We start from the raw sequence: 17191 nt of genomic DNA, 5'->3' as shown, positions 1-17191 counted from the left end.
TGACTCAATAAATTGTACATATACCACCATAGACTTTTGAGATGTATAAAATATTGTATGTAACAATGTAGCATTTCTTTTTTTTCTTTTTTTTTTAATATATTTTTTTAACGTTTATTTATTTTTGAGATAGAGAGAGACAGAGCATGAATGGGGGAGGGGCAGAGAGAGAGGGAGACACAGAATGTGAAACAGGCTCCAGGCTCTGAGCAGTCAGCACAGAGCCCGACATGGGGCTCGAACTCACGGACCGCGAGATCGTGACCTGAGCCGAAGTCGGATGCTCAACCGACTGAGCCACCCAGGCGCCCCTGTAACAATGTAGCATTTCAAAATAATAGGAAGTATAGAGTTGTCCTTGGTTAGACTTTATAGTTTTTTTTTTTTTAAATGTTTATTTTTGGGAGAGAGAACACACAAGTAGGGGAGGGGCAGAGAGAGAGGGGAGCAAAGCATCTGAAGCAGGCTCTGTGCTGACAGCAGGCTTGAACCCACGAACCATGAGATCATGACCTGAGCCTAACTCAGACACTTAACTGGCTGAGCCACCCAGGTGCCCCTAGACTTTATAGTTTTTAAATTAGGTGAAAGCTGAAGCAAAATTGAGAACAGGGAACATAAAACTTCAGTTATAACCACAGATCCCTTTAAAATATATACATTTCCACCTTAGGGTATGATCAATAATAATTGCTAAACATGATATTGTAAGTACAAAACGTTTTCTACACTTTTTTTGGCTGTTTCAATTATTTGCAGTGGGCCTGTTTGCTTTGCATTCCTTAGTCTTTGCTGGAAATTCCTATCGATCGGCTGTTGGTGACTTGTTTTGGGGTAGATGACGATTCCCTGAACAATGCAAACTGGGCTTTGCTTGCTGCCCCATTTTTTAAGAGGTGCCCTGTCGTGTCATCTGGACTTCACACTGCACTCTGAGCTATCTGGACAGGTATTGTTGTGAGTACTGAAGAAGATTCTTCACTGAACCACACTTTAGTCAGGCTCCTGAATCTTCTCTTAGGCACATCTATGGACCTCCTTGTAAAATCCAGTTTTACCTCCTTGTAAACTCCAGTTTTAGAAAGATCCCTGATAAGTCCTTTTAATCAGAACCTCGACTATTGATTTCTGGCCACCCTTTATATCTGATGGCGTTTTTCATCCCCCACCATCTCTCTGGTGAGGCCCCATCCCCTGGCCTGCAAGCATCCCATTAGGTCAGTTTAGCTGGTAACTCCCTTATCCCATCCACTGGCCCCACCCTGCTCCTTGGCCATAGATTCCCATTATCCCATGCTGTTTGGAGATGAGCCTCCTCTCTCCAACCCACTGCAAGATCCCATTTTGCAGTGCTTCCCACAACTATTATCATGGCCCCCTTAACGAGAATCACGAATGTGTGTGTGTGGTTTTTTTTCCTCTAATAATATTGCCAGTTGAAGAAACTACAGCTCTGAGAAGGCAAATGGCTTGTCCAAGGCCCTTGGGCTGGATTGCACTGAAATGGGGGACTAGTAAGTCGACTGTGGATTTCATAGGATAAAAGGGGCAGACAGTGTGGTAGGCAGAATGGCCCCTGGCTTGTGACTCTGTTGGCAAGGGGGAACTAAGGTTGCAGATAGTAAGAATGATAATCAGCTGACATTAAAATAAAGAGATTTTCCTGGATCCTCTAGGTGAGTTCAAGGTAATCAAAGTATCATGGGGTCCCAAATTAAGGAAGAGGAGGGCAGAGCAGTTAGGGCCACGGTGAAGCACTGTGATGCTATCCCCACCGTGCTGCTGGTTTTGCAGATGGAGGAAGTGTCCACCAGCCAAGGAAGGCAGCTGCCTCTAGAAACTGGAAAAGGCAAGACAAGGGAGTCCCCCCTGCAGCCTCCATTAAGGACAGCAGCCCTGCCCACACCTTAATTTGAAGCCTGTGAAACTCCTATCTGACCTCCAGAAAGGAAGGGAAAAGTAAGGAGGTAGAAGAGAAGGCAAAAGAGTTGAGTTGGATGTAGAAAGATGAAGGACAAAGAGATGTGAAGAAGGTTAAGAGAATGATGAAGTTGGAGGGAAGGCAACAGAGATCAGGGGTTTTCAAGTTCACTTTGCAAAGAGCTTTATGATCTGAGCAACTTGACCCCCTAAAAGGGGGTTCTGAGTAGGTGCTAATACCCCCATTTTAGAGATGAGGAAAGTCAGGCTTTGAGTGTTTGACTCAACCAAAGTAACTTGGACGGACATGTAGGCAGAGAAACAGGAGGTAGCCAGAATTCGACATGCAAACTATCAAGTGCGTAAAGCTTTGAGTGCAATTGACTTTAAGCAGGTAGGTTCCTGATTTTTTTCCTTTCAAAATTATTAGCAATATTAATAAACAAACTTTGTAACACTAACCAAATTTAAATTAAAAAATTAATCCTGGCCCGGCTAACCCATGCAAATTATGTCTTTATGTTACCTTCTTATATTTTCATGATACATACACAATTTTGCATGGTTCTGATTATAGTATAAATATAATTTTTTTCCTTTGTATCATAAATAATTCCTATATTGTGTCAGTCTTCATAATTTTAATTCATAATGGCTGTTTGACATTTCATCACACTGATGTATAATAACAAGAAATTTCCATATTGTTGGACTTTGGTTCAGTTTCTTGATCTAAATAAGGGTGCAATGAACATCTTTAGATACATACCATTTTCCTTTTTTTAAATTTTTTATTTAAATTTCAATTAGTTAACATGCAGTGAAATATTAGTTTCAGGTGTACAATATAGTGATTCAATAATTCTATGCATTACTTAGTGTTCATCATGGCAAGCGTACTCTTGAATCTCCTACACCTGTTTTACCCCTCTCCCCCCCACCCATTTCCCCCACCCATCAGTTTATTCTCTACAGTGAGGAGTCTGTTTCTTGGTTTGTCTCTCTTTCTCTCTCGTTCCCCCTGTGCTCATTGGTTTTGTTTCACAAATTTCACACATGAGTGAAATCATACAGTATCTGTCTTTCTCTGACTGACTTATTTTGCTCAGCATAATACTCTCTAGCTCTATCCATGTCATTGCAAATGGCAAGATTTCATTCTTTTTATGGTTGAATAATATTCCATGGTATATATCCACCACACCTTCTTTATCCATTCATCGGTCGATGGACGTTTGGGCTGGTTCCATAATCCGGCTATTGTTGATAGTGCTGCTGTAAACATTGGAGTGCTTGTATCCCTTTGAATTAGTATTTTTGCATCCTTTGCATAAATACCTAGTACTGCAATTGCTGGACCATAGGGTAGTACCCAAAATATAGAAAAAACTTACAAAGTTGCACACCCCTAAAACAAATAATCCACTTAAAAATGGCCAGAAGACATGAATAGATATTTTTCCAAAGAAGACCTACAGATACCTAACAGACCCATGAAAAGATGCTCAACATCCCTCATCATCAGGGGAATGCAAATCAAAATTAAAATGAGATATGGCCTCACACCTGTCAGAATGGCTAGAATCAACAACACAAGAAACAACAGATGTTGGGGAGAGCGTGGAGAAAGTGGAACCCTCGGCTGGTGGCAATGCAAACAAGTACAACCTCTCTGGACAACAGTAGGGAGGTTCCTCAAAAAGTTAAAAAAAGAACTACCCTATGAGAATTTTCCTTTTTTTTTTTTTTAAAGAATATTTAAGATAAATTACTTAGGGGTGCCTGGGTGGCTCAGTTGGTTGGGCTTCTGACTTCGGTTCAGGTCATGATCTCACGGTGTGTGGGTTTGAGTCCCGGGTCAGGCTCTGTGCTGACAGCTCGGAGCCTGGAGCCTGCTTTGGATTCTGTGTCTCCCTCTCTCTGCCCCTCCCTGGCTCATGCTCTGTCTGTCTCTCTCTCTCTCTCTCTCTCTCTCTGTCTCAAAGATGAATAAATATTAAAAAAATTTTAAGGTTAATTACTGGGACTGTGGGTATGGATATTCTCATTATTCCATATTTATTGACAAATCACTCCCAAAGCCATTGTACCAATTTATGCTGCATGGAGGCACAAGTTTACCAAACCTGGGCAGTCTTGGCAGTTAAACTTTTCCCCCCTCTAGTTTTTAAAGCCTTTCTTTATTTGTCTTTAGGACCTCAGATTAGCTAGTATATACTACTGGTGAGCAAAAGGGTAGAAGACCCCTCTGTGCATGCTTTTATATTGATTTGCTGAATTAAGTAATTTGTCTTTATTTGCATTTCAGAATATCAAGGGGTATTAAGGAAAAATATAAATTTCACCGAAATCAACAATTAGTCCTAGAAATGCTAGAGAAAAAAGGGGGTTACCAATGACTTGCTTTATCCCAATTTAATAAACTCTAACTGTGGAGAATGCCTATGAGTGAAGTCACTTAGGAGGACAATGGGAGAACTGGGAGGCACGCTGTCTGAACTCGTGGCCACAGACACTTCAAGTCTCAAGACTGCTTGGTGGCAATATTTAGAAACAGTGACTAAGGCCAAGGACAGCTTCCCAGTAAAAAGTTCTGTGGTTAAAGACCATGCAGAATTGTTCTTAGGTTGTCTAGCAATACTGAGATGCCTGTCATTTTATTTTAAATTTTTTTAAGTTTATTTATTTTTGAGAAAGAGAGTGGAGGATGGGGGGCAGAGGATCTGAAGCAGGCTCCACACTGAGAACAGATAGCCTGATGAGGGGCTCAAACCCATGAACTGTGAGGTCCTGACCTGAGCTGAAGTTGGAGGCTCAGCTGATTGAGCCATCCAGGCACCCCTGGTTTTTTTTTTAGATAAAACAAGTTTTGTTATAAGTAATGTACCATATTTTAAGGGTAAACCATATTGATTCAGTATTTTTTTAATTTTTTAATGTTTATTTATTTTTGACAGAGAAAGAGAGAGATGGAGCATGAGCAGGGGAGGGGTAGAGAGAGAGGGAGACACAGAATCCGAAACAGGCTCCAGGCTCTGAGCTGTCAGCACAGAGCCTGACGCGGGGCTCAAACTCACAGACCGCGAGATCATGACCTGAGCCGAAGTCGGACGCTCAACCGACTGAGCCACCCAGGTGCCCCTTGATTCAGTATTTTTATACAGTATGAAATGATCACCTCAATAGGTCTAGTTACCATCTATCCCCCCACAAAATTGTTACATTATTAACTATATTCCCCTTGCTTTACATTACATTCTCAATTATTTATTTTATAGCTGGAAGTTTGAACCTCTTACCTTCACCTGTTTCGCCCGCCCTCCCAACTCCCTTCCCCTCTGCCAACCACCAGTTTGTTTCAGGTATCTATGAATATGTTTCTGTTTTGTTTGTTTGTTTGTTTTAGATTCTATGATTAAGTCAAATAATAGGGCATTTGTCTTTCTCTTATTTCACTTTGCATAACACACTCTAGGTCCATTCTTGTTCTTGTGAATGTCAAGACCTCATCATTTTTTTGATGGCTGAGTAATACTACATTGTGTATGTGTGTGTGTGTACAAGCACGTCTTCTTATCCATTCATCTATCAATGGACACACACATTTAGGTCTTAAATCCATATTGAGTTTATTCTTGTGTGTAGTATAAGAAAGCTGTCTAGTTTCATCCTTTTGCATGTATTTTTCCAGTTTTCCCAACACCATTTATTAAAGGGACAGTTTTTGCCCCATTGTATGTTCTCATTTCCTTTGTCATAAGTTAACAGACCACTAAGTATGGGGTTGTTTCTATGCTCTATATTCTGTTCGGTTGATCTATGTTTGTATTTGCACCATCATCATATTGCTTTGATTGCTGTAACTTTTTACTGTAGTTTGAAATCAGGGAGGGTGATACCTCCAACTTTATTCTTGCTCTAGATAGCTTTGGCTCCTCGGGGTCTTGTGCGGTTCCATATGAATTTCATGATTATTCTAGTTCTGTAAAAAAAAAAATGCCTTTGTTTTTTGATAGAGATTGCATTGAATCTGTAGATTGCATTTTATATCCACCTGATCCATGAACATGGACTATTTCACCATTTATTTGTGTCTTTTTTCAATGTCTTTAATTAATGTCTTAGAGTTATCAATGTACAGGTCTTCTACCTATTAGTTAAACTTATTCCTATGTATTTTATTCTTTTTGATGCGGTTGTAAATGGGGTGGTTCTCTTATTTCTCCTTTTGATAGCTATTAGTGTATAGAAACCACAGATTTCTGTATATTAATTTCAAATCCTACAATTCTGCTGAATTCATTTTTCTAAAAGTTTTTTGGTAGAGTCTTTAGGGTTTCTATGTGTAGTATCATGTCAGCTGTAAATAGTGACAGTTTTAGTTTTCTCTTCTAAGTGGATGCATCGTATTTCTTGCCTCATTGCTGGGACTATGACTTCCAATACTATGTGGACTAAAACTGGTGAGAGTGCATCCTTGTCTTGTTGCTGGTGTTACAGGAAAAGCTTTCAGCTTTTGACTACTGATTGTAATGTTAGTGCTGGGCTTGTCATTATATGGCTTTTATTACGTTCAGGTATATTCCCTCTATACTCACTCTGTTGAGAGTTTTATCATAAACAGACGGTGAATTTTGTCACATGCCTTGTCTGCATCTATTGAGATGATTGTATGATTTTTATCTTCCTTTTTTATTAATGTGGTATATCATATTGACTGATTTGCAGATGTTGAATCATCCTTGCATCCCTGAAATAAATCCCACTTGGTCATGATGTATTATACTTTTATTACTCTTGAAAGCAGGCTATTAATATTGCATTGAGTATCTTACATCTATGTTCATCAGGGGTATTGACTGGCCTGTAGTTTTTTTCTTTATGTAGTGTCTTTGTCTGGTTTTGGTATCTGGGTAATGCTGACCTTTTATAATGAGTTTGGAAATGTTCTTATCTTTTTAATTATTTGGAATAATTTGAGGAGGGTAGGTACGAACTCTTCTTGAAATGTTTGCAGAATTCACCTATGAAGCTGTCTGGTCCTAGATTTTCTTGTTGGGAATTTTTTTTTTATTACTGGTTCAATTTTATTAGTAGTAAAAAAAACCCATAAAATTATATTTATAGAAATTTTTCCATTCTGGGTTGTCTAATTTTCTGATGTCTAATGTTTATAATATTTTCTTATCCATCGTATTTCTGTGGTATAGATTATAAATTCTAATTTTATTTATTTCCTTGGTGAATCTAGCTAAAGGTTTGTTGACTTTGTTTATCTTTACAAAGAACAAGCTCTTAGTTTCTAAAATTTGACTTCTTTAGTGTTTATTTCATGTATTTCTGCTCTGATCTTTATTACTTTCTTTTTTTCTACTAACATAAGGGTTTGGTCTTTTTTTTTTTTTTATTTCCTTTATGGTAAAGTTAGATTTTTTTTTTTGTTCTGTTTTTAGTTATTTTTTTTTCTTGTTTCATAAAGTACCATGCACTGCTATGAAATTCCCTCTTACAGCTGCTTTTACTGCATCCCAAAGATTCTGGCACATTGTGCTTCCATTTTCATTTGTCTCAAGGTAGTTTTTGATTTCCTTTCTGTTTTTCCCATGTGCGCATTGGCTGTTAAATAACATGTTGAATCGCCGTATTTCTTTTCCAGTTTTCTTCTTGCAGTAAATTTCGGGTTTCAGACCATCATAGTCAGAAAAGACAGGTGATTTGATTTCGATCTTCTTAAATTTATTGCGACTTGTTTTGTGGCCTACCATGTGATCTATCTTGGAGAATGTTTCATGTGCACTTGATAAGAGTATTTATTCTGAAGGTTTTGAATGGAATGTTCTGTCTAAAGTTCATCTGGTCTAATGTGTGTATGTTTTGATAACAAATTGAATTCTTCTTCAGCCGGGCCTTCAGGAGACTGGGTGGCCAGACAGCAGGGTAGGGCACTATACCCTGTAGCTCAGCCTGTGTTCACTGGTCCCAAGGGTGGGTGCAGGTCCTTGAAGGCACACAAAAAGAAACTTTCGGGCCCCCAGAATGCTGTCTAGCGGGGGACTAGGTTGGCTTTTGGGGCGTGGTCTTGAGGCTCAGCAACTCCAGGCAACGCCATTTTGAAACCACTTCCTAAACCCGTCAAACCAGGGCAAGTTAAAGCATTGAGACCCCTTTATGCATTAGAACCATGAACTCCAGATGAATTGTGCTTTGAGGAAGGTGATATTACCTACCTTACTGACGTGGTACCAATTGGTGGAAAGGCACCTCCAAAGGCAGGACTAGGCTAATCCCAGGCAACTATGTGGCCAAGCTCACAGAATCCATTGAGAGTCCACTGTATGAAATTGCAAAAAAGAGGCAACTTGAGCTGTTTGAAAGAGTGTTTGGACAACTGGGTTGGTGTCAATGGCTTAGACAAAGCTGGAAGCACTGCCCTATACTGGGCATGCCACAGAGGGCACAAAGATAACAGGGGGAATGCTGTTTCCTCAACCAAAGATTGAATTGAACCAACAGAACAAGTTGGGAGACACAGCTTTGCAGGCTGCTACCTGGAAGGGTTCTGCAGATAATGTCCAGTTGCTTCTGGAAAAAGTACAAGAACAGACTTAAGAAACCATGAGAAAAAGCATGTCCTGGATGTGACTCCTAATGCTGCCTGTGCATGTCTCCTAAAAATGAAACAGGGAACAGATACTGTTCAAATATTAAGCAATGCCAAGGAGTATCTTGATGATGAAGGCTCGGATTTATTCCCTTCTGGAGATTTGAGATCTAAAACTTTTGTTGCTTTTCCATTCTAAAACCTTTATCCTTGCCAGAAGGGTGCTGGTAACTGTTTTGTTTTTTTTTTAAGTCTATATGAACATGGACGTATTGCACGTGTTTGAGTACAATGTGTAAAAGTGTAGGTTCTTAGTGTCAGTTTGCCAATAAGTGACTGGATACTTTGCTGCATAAAGTACATTTTTATTCACCAGAGTAGAACAAGAAGAGATTATTTCTATTTAACAAGCTAAAGGAATTTTAAGAACTTTTTTCTTAAAATAAGAATGGTTGCTTTAGTTTTTTGTTTGTTTGCTTTTTAGGTAACTTCTTTACCTTAAGGATTGAAATATTTGGGTTGGATTTTTTTTTATTTTTTTTTCAACGTTTATTTATTTTTGGGACAGAGAGAGACAGAGCATGAACAGGGGAGGGGCAGAGAGAGAGGGAGACACAGAATCGGAAGCAGGCTCCAGGCTCTGAGCCATCAGCCCAGAGCCTGACGCGGGGCTCGAACTCACGGACCGCGAGATCGTGACCTGGCTGAAGTCGGAAGCTTAACCGACTGCGCCACCCAGGCGCCCCTTGGGTTGGATTTTTAAAGGGGGAAATACTAGTTATAACTTAAGGAACCAAAAACTTCACAGAAAACCATCAGCTGGTCTAACAAAAATAAACACTTTAAGAGGCTGTAAAAAATTGAATTTTTTTCACATTTGGAGATTTTTATTAACTTAGATTGACATTGTTAATTTTGTCTGCCAAGTCCTTGCTGAATGTATCTTTGTTTGCTACAGACCTACAGGTTTTTCTCAATAACCCGGGATTATGAAGACTTATAGTTATCAGTGATTTGTAATAGTTAAAACAACGTTAAAATAACAAGTTACTTAACTGAAATACTGAAAAGAATATCCGGGGGGGTGTTTGAAAGCTCTGTTTCTAAATAGTAATATTTAGATAGGTATTTGGTATTGAAGATAAGTACTTACAAAAAACATTGGTAATACATTGCTCTACTAAGGAGGCTAGTTATTAACTAGTATATTTCCAACACTAAAGGATAAAGCTTTATATTCACATTTATTTTATTCATAGAACTCTTACCAATGAAGAATGTTGTAGCCAACAATAAAGCGGCATATTGTGAGTGATATTCTGTAGAAGTGAAAAAGAAGCCTGCAGCGGAAGAAACTAGAAAAGTGTAGTATGTATCCTTTATACAAACCCACTCTGAACAGAATTAAATGCAGACCAAATGCTTTTAAAAACTTTTGTGCCTTGCTGGCCATTGCAATATCCACACACTAAAGATAAAAGGAATAATAATAATACAGAACAGTGTTTTAAATGACTGTAGCTCATTTAAACCCTTCAGCCATCCACTGGGTTGTCAGATCACATTGGCAACTAAAATTTGACATCCTCCTGGGCTTGCTTCGTTAAGGTCCCTATTTCAGAGAACTTTACAACCATTTTAGCAGCTTCATCCAAGTCATCACAAGCAAGAATTTTAAGTCCGTTGTCTGTTATCAGTGCCTTAGCATCATCAGCTCTTCTACATTGTAACTGTACTACAATAGGTATTTTAATTTCTAAGTCATGTACAGCGATGACTATACCCTGTGCAATAACATCATGTCGTATGATTCCTCCAAAAATGCTGACCAGAATAGCCAGGACCTGTTTATCTGAAGTGATAAGCTTAAATGCCTCTGTTACTTGATGGACTGTGGCATCACCACCACCATCAAGAAGGTTTTCTGGAGTCCTCCATGACGTTTTATTCCAGCCCTTGTGGCCAGCCAATCCAGCACCATTTACTAGACAGCCTGTATTTCCACCTGGGCCAATGTAGTTGAGATCCACCTCAGTGAATCTCTGTCCCTTTGATTTTCCTGGGTCTCATTCAGTAAGTCAAAGATTTTTATCTGGAGATAAGCTGAATTAGAATCAAAATTGATCTTTGCATCCATGCACAGCACAACTCCATCTGAATCCTCTACCATTGGGTTTATTTCTTCCGTGGTTGCATCATATTTCCGGAAAGGGTTATAAAGCTTGATCACATTTTCTGCCACAGAATTCACGATATTAGGTGGAAATCCCATCTTCTGTTTGGGCCAGACAGCCCGTTCCTTTTTGATGCCTTCTAAATTATCAATAGGTTCTTCAACTGCGGCCTTAGTCTCAGTAGCAACATCATCAGTGTTGACACCACCTTGCGAACTTCCTGTTAATACAGGACCTTGAAATGACCTTTCCATTGTTATTGCAAAGTAGTATTCTTTGCAATATCTTTCTAGCATATCTTTGCTCACCAACCAAATACTTGATTGCATATTCTCCCCTTTTTTGCTGTTTTCTTGGTAAACAACTCCTCCCCAGTCCCTTCTGAGGAAACGTTTTTGCTTCTTGTCGAGAGAAAACTGTCTCCACTCCCCCTTTGAAGCCACTGTCAAATGTTTCTCTTCCTCCACCACCAGCTAAAACATGTGCCTTTTTCATAAAATCGTTTGAATCTAATTTTTTGGCAATTGCATAAACTCCATCTGGTGATTCTGCCACGTGTCCTTTGGGAATAGAGACACCAGCTTCTTGTATCCGTATTCATGTGTCGATGCAGTGAGAGATTCCTTTGTTGTTGCTGCTGTGTATGGAGTCCATGGTTGTTGAACAATCCAGAACTTTTCAGAGCCTGGGCAGCAGCCTATGACACCAACCAGGACCTAGAAATCAAAGTTTTTTAATGAAGTTTTTTAATTCAGGTATAGCTAACTTAAGGTGTTATGTTAGTTTCAGGCATACAATATAGTGATTCAACAATTCAATACATTATGCAGTGCTCATCATGATAAGTATACTCTACTCCTTCACCTACTTCCCCCATTTCCCTCCCCCCTCCCCTCTGCTAACCATCAGTTTGTTCTCTGTAGTTCAGAGTTGGTTTCTTGGTTTACCTCTTTTTCTCTCTCTTTTCTTTTCTCCTTTGCTCGTTTGTTTTGTTTTTCAATTCCATGTATGAGTGAAATCATATGGTATTTGTCTCTCCCTGACTTATGTCACTTAGCATTATACCTTTTAACTCTACCCATGTTGTTACAAATGGCAAGATTTCATTCTTTTTTATGCCTGAATAATATTCCATTGTGTGTATGTACCACATCATCTTTATCCTTTCATTATCAAAGGCTGCTTCCATAATTTGGCTATTGTAAATAATGCTGCAATATACAGGGGTGCATTATCCCTTTGAGTCAGTGTTTTTGTATTTTGGGGGTAAATACCCAGTAGTATGATTACCAGATTGTGTGGTAATTCTATTTTTAATTTTTGAGGAACTCCCACACCGTTTTCCAGAGTGGCTGCACCAGTTTGCATTTCCACCAATAGTGCATAAGGCTTCCTTTTTCTCCACATCCTTGCCAACACTTGTTGTTTCTTGGGTTTTTTATTATAGTCATTCAGACAGGTGTGAGGTGATATCTCACTGTAGTTTTGATTTGTTTTTCCCTGATAATGAGTGACTTTTTTCCCTGATAATGAGCATTTTTTCATGTGTCTGCTGGCCATCTGTGTGTCTTCGGAGATATATCCGTTCGTGTCTTCTGTCCAGTTTTTAGTTGGATTGTTTTTGTGGTGTTGAGTTGTATAAGTTCTTAATATATTTTGGATATTAACCCTTTATCAGATTTGTCATTTGCAAATCTGGCTCAGTAGGTTGTCTTTTAGTTTTGTTGACGGTTTCCTTTGACATGCACAAGTTTTCATTTTGATGTAGTCCTATAGTTTATCTTTGTTTTTGCTTCTCTTGCCTCAGGAGACATGTCTAGGAAAATGTTACTGTGACCAGTATCAGAGAAATTACTGCCTGTGCTCTCTTCTAGGATTTTTATGGTCTCAGATCACACATTTAGGTCCTCAATCCGTTTGAGTTTATTTTTATTTATATGGTGTGAGAAAGTGGTCCAGTTCCATTCTTTTGCGTGTTACTGTCCAGTTTTCCCAACACCATTTGTTAAAGAGACTTTTTCCCATTGCGTAATCTTTCTTTTTTTTGTTGAAGATTAATTGACCATATAATCGTAGGTTTATTCTGTTCCATGGATCCATATGTCTATTTTTGTGCCAATGCTATAGTGTTTTGATTACTACAGCTATGCAGTATATCTTCAAATCTGGGATGGTGATACATCCAATTTTGTTCTTTTTCAAGATCGCTTTGGCTTTTTGGGGTCTTTTGTGGTTTCATACACATTTTAGAATAATTTGTTCTATGTCTGTGAAAAATGCTATTGGTATTTTGATAGGGATTGCATTAAATATGTAGATTGCTCTGAGTAGTGTGGACAGTATAACAATATTTGTTCTTCTGATCCATGAGCACGAAATGTCTTTCATTTCTTCATGTTGTCTTCAATTTCTTTCATCAATTTTCAGAGTACAGGTCTTTTGCCTCTTTGATTACTTTATCCCTAGGTATTTTATCCTTTTTGGTGCAATTGTAAATGAGATTTTTTTCTTCATTTTACTTCATGTTGCTTCATTATCTGAGTAGACAAATGCAATTGATTTCTGTACATTGATTTTGTATCCTATGACCTTACTGAATTCATGTATCACCTCTAGTAGTTTTTTGGTGGAGTCTTTCAGGTTTCCTAGATATACTTTATGTCATTATCGTGAAAGTTTTACTTCTTCCTTATTCGGATGCTATAATTTTTTTTTTTTGTTGTCTGACTGCTGTGGCTAGGACTTCCAGTACTATGTTGAATAAAAGCAGTGAAAATGGACATGCTTGTCTTGTTTCTGACCTTAGGGAAAGAGCTGAGTTTTTCATCATTGCGTATGGTGTTAGCTGTGCATTTTTCATATATGCTTTTTATTATGTTGCGTATGCTTCCTTTACACCTACTTTTTTTAGTTTTTTTATCATGAATAAATATTATACTTTGTCAAGTGCTTTTTCTGCATCTACTGAAAGGATCATATCCTTTCCCTTGTTGATGTGATGTATTACATTGATTGACTTGCAAATATTGAACCATCCTAGCATCCCAGGAATAAATCCTACCTGATTGTGATAAATGATTTTTTTTAATGTACTTTTAGATATTGTTTGCTGCTATTTGTTGAGGCTTTTTGCATGTATGTTCATCAGAGATATTGGCCTGTGATTCTTTTTTTGTAATGTTTTCCTGGTTTTGGTATGAGTGTAATGCTGGCCTCATAGAATGAATTTGGAAGATTTCTTTCCTCTTCTATTTTTTTGATTACTGATTCAATTTTATTTCTGGTAATCAGTTTGTTCAAATTTTCTATTTCTTCCTGATTCAGTTTTGGGAGGTTATGTGTTTCTAGGAATTTATCTATTTGTTCTAAATTGTCCAATTTGTTGGCATATTATTTGTATAACATTCATAATCTTTGTATTTGTGGTGTCAGTTGTTAGTTCTTTTGATTTCTGATTTTACATCCTCTATTTTTTTCTTTCCTTTTCTTTTCTTTTCTTTTTTTCTGATGAGTCGGGGCTAAAGTTTTAACAATATTGTTGATCTTTCAAAGAACCAGCTCCTGGTGTCATTGATCTCTTCTATTTTTTGTTTGTTTTTATTTGATTATAACTGCTCTAATCTTTATTATTTCCTTCCTTCTGCTGTTTGGGGGTTTTTCTTGTTCTTCTTTTTTCCAGCTCCTGTAGGTGTTAAGGTTGGGTTGTTTGAGATATTTCTTGCTTATTGATGTAGGCCTGTATTGTTATAATCTTTCCTCTTAGAACCACTTCTGCTGCATCTATCCATTCATCAGTTGATGGACATTTAGGCTCTTCCCATAATTTGGCTATTGTTGAGAGTGCTGCTATAAACATTGGGGTACAAGTGCCCCTATGCATCAGTACTCCTGTATCCCTTGGGTAAATTCCTAGCAGTGCTACTGCTGAGTCATAGGGTAGGTCTATTTTTAATTTTTTGAGGAACCTCCACACTGTTTTCCAGAATGGCTGCACCAGTGTGCATTCCCACCAACAGTGCAAGAGGGTTCCCGTTTCTCCACATCCTTTCCAGCATCTATAGTCTCCTGATTTGTTCATTTTGGCCTCTCTGACTGGCGTGAGGTGATACCTGAGTGTGGTTTTGATTTGTATTTCCCTGATGAGGAGCGATGTTGAGCATCTTTTCACATGCCTGTTGGCCATCTGGATGTCTTCTTTAGAAAAGTGTCTATTCATGTTTTCTGCCCATTTCTTCACTGGATTTTTTTTTTGGGGGGGGGGTGTGGAGTTTGGTGAGCTCTTTATAGATTTTGGATACTAGCCCTTTGTCCAATATGTCATTTGCAAATACCTTTCCCATTCCGTTGGTTGCCTTTTAAAAGATTTTTGAGCAGTGATGGCTTGAATATGGCGGCGTAGGAGGACGCTGGGCTTACCGCGTCCTGCGGATCACTTAGAGTCCACCCACACCTGCCTAAATAACCAAGAAAACCACCAGAAGACTAGCAGAATGGATTCTCTGGAGCCAAGTGTAGACAAGAAGCCCACGGAAGAGGGTAGGAAGGGTGGAGAGGCAGTGTGCGCTAAATGGACTGGCGGGAGGGAGCCAGGGTGGAGGGGCAGCCCGCCGGCAAAGCAGAGCCCCCGAGTCTGGCTTGCAAAAGCAGGGGCTGGGCGGAGTGTGTTTGGACAGCAAGTGGGGCTTAACATCTGGAAGGTTATAAGTTAACAGCTCTGCTTGGAGAGTGGGAGGGCAACAGGAGGGAGAGTTGTTGAGCCCCAGACTACAGAGCGCAGCTTGGTGGGGAACAAAGGCACTCACCAGTGCCATCTCCCTCGCCCATCCTCCAGCCAAAATCCCAAAGGGAACCAGTTCCTGTCAGGGAATTTGCTTGCACCATGCAAACACCCAATGCTGTGCTTCTGCAGATCCATCCCTCCAGTGGCGGGTCTGACTCCCTCCTGGTGCTGCAGGACCCCTCCTGAAGCAGATCACCGAAGGAAAAGTAAGATGAGCCTGCCCCTCCCGCCCCTATGCACCTTGCCTATCCACCCCAGCTAATACGCCAGATCCCCAGCACCACAAGCCTGGCAGTGTGCAAGTAACCCAGACGGGCCACGCCACCCCACAGTGAATCCCATCCCTAGGAGAGGGGAAGAGAAGGTACACACCAGTCTGACTGTGGCCCCAGCAGTGGGCTGGGGGCAGACATCAGGTCTGACTGCGGCCCCGCCCACCAATGCAAGTTATTCAAGACAGCACAGGGGAAGTGCCCCGCAGTTCTGCACCACTCCAGGGACTATCCAAAATGAGGAAATGGAAGAATTCCCCTCAAAAAAACCTCCAGGAAACAATGACAGCTAAGGAACTGATCAAAAACGATTTAAACAATATAACAGAAAGTGAATTTAGAATAGTAGTCATAAAATTAATCACTGGGCTTGAAAACAGTATAGAGGACAGCAGAGAATCTATTGCTACAGAGATCAAGGGACTAAGGAACAGTCGGGAGGAGCTGAAAACCGCTTTAAACAAGATGCAAAATAAAATGGAAACGTCCATGGCTTGGATTGAAGAGGCAGAGGAGAGAATAGGTGAACTAGAAGATAAAATTATGGAAAAAGAAGAAGCTGAGAAAAAGAGAGATAAACAAATCCAGGAGTATGAGGGGAAAATTAGAGAACTAAGTGATACACTAAAAAGAAATAATACACGCATAATTGGTATCCCAGAGGAGGAAGAGAGAGGGAAAGGTGCTGAAGGGGTACTTGAAGAAATCATAGCTGAGAACTTCCCTGATCTGGGGAAGGAAAAAGGCATTGAAATCCAAGAGGCACAGAGAACTCCCTTCAGATGTAACTTGAATCGATCTTCTGCACGACATATCATGGTGAAACTGGCAAAATACAAGATAAAGAGAAAATTCTGAAAGCAGCTAGAGATAAATGTGCTCTAACATATAAAGGGAGACCTATAAGACTCGTGGCCGATCTCTCTACTGAAACTTGGCAGGCCAGAAAGGAATGGCAGGAAATCTTCCATGTGATGAACAGAAAGAATATGCAGCTGAGAATCCTCTATCCAGCAAACCTGTCATTTAGAATAGAAGGAGAGATAAAGGTCTTCCCAAACAAACAAAAACTGAAGGAATTCATCACTACTAAACCAGCCCTACAAGAGATCCTAAGGGGGATCCTGTGAGACAAAGTACCAGAGACATCGCTACAAGCGTGAAACCTACAGACATCACAATGACTCTAAACCCATATCTTTCTATGATAACACTGAACGTAAATGGACTAAATGTGCCAACCAAAAGACATAGGGTATCAGAATGGATAACAAAACAAGACCCATCTATTTGCTGTCTACAAGAGACTCATTTTAGACCTGAGGACACTTCCAGATTGAAAGTGAGGGGATGGAAAGCTATTTATCATGCTACTGGAAGTCAAAAGAAAGCAGGAGTAGCCATACTTGTAACAGACAAACTAGACTTTAAATTAAAGGCTGTA

At 39.5% G+C, this 17191-nt stretch overlaps 2 pseudogenes; one reads left to right on the top strand and one right to left on the bottom strand.

Annotated features, from left to right (window-relative positions):
- The first annotated feature begins 1701 nt into the window (after positions 1-1701).
- LOC121040005 (osteoclast-stimulating factor 1-like) lies at positions 1702-8720 on the top strand (annotated as a pseudogene).
- A 1360-nt stretch (positions 8721-10080) lies between these two features.
- LOC121040003 (succinate--CoA ligase [ADP-forming] subunit beta, mitochondrial-like) overlaps positions 10081-17191 on the bottom strand; it is a 67616-nt pseudogene continuing 60505 nt past the window's right edge.

Source organism: Herpailurus yagouaroundi, unplaced genomic scaffold (assembly GCF_014898765.1).
Source record: "Herpailurus yagouaroundi ecotype Mexico unplaced genomic scaffold, PumYag 181, whole genome shotgun sequence".
Taxonomy (NCBI): domain Eukaryota; kingdom Metazoa; phylum Chordata; class Mammalia; order Carnivora; family Felidae; genus Herpailurus; species Herpailurus yagouaroundi.
The sequence above is the reverse complement of the archived record's forward strand: the minus strand, read 5'-3'. Positions and strand labels throughout refer to the sequence as shown.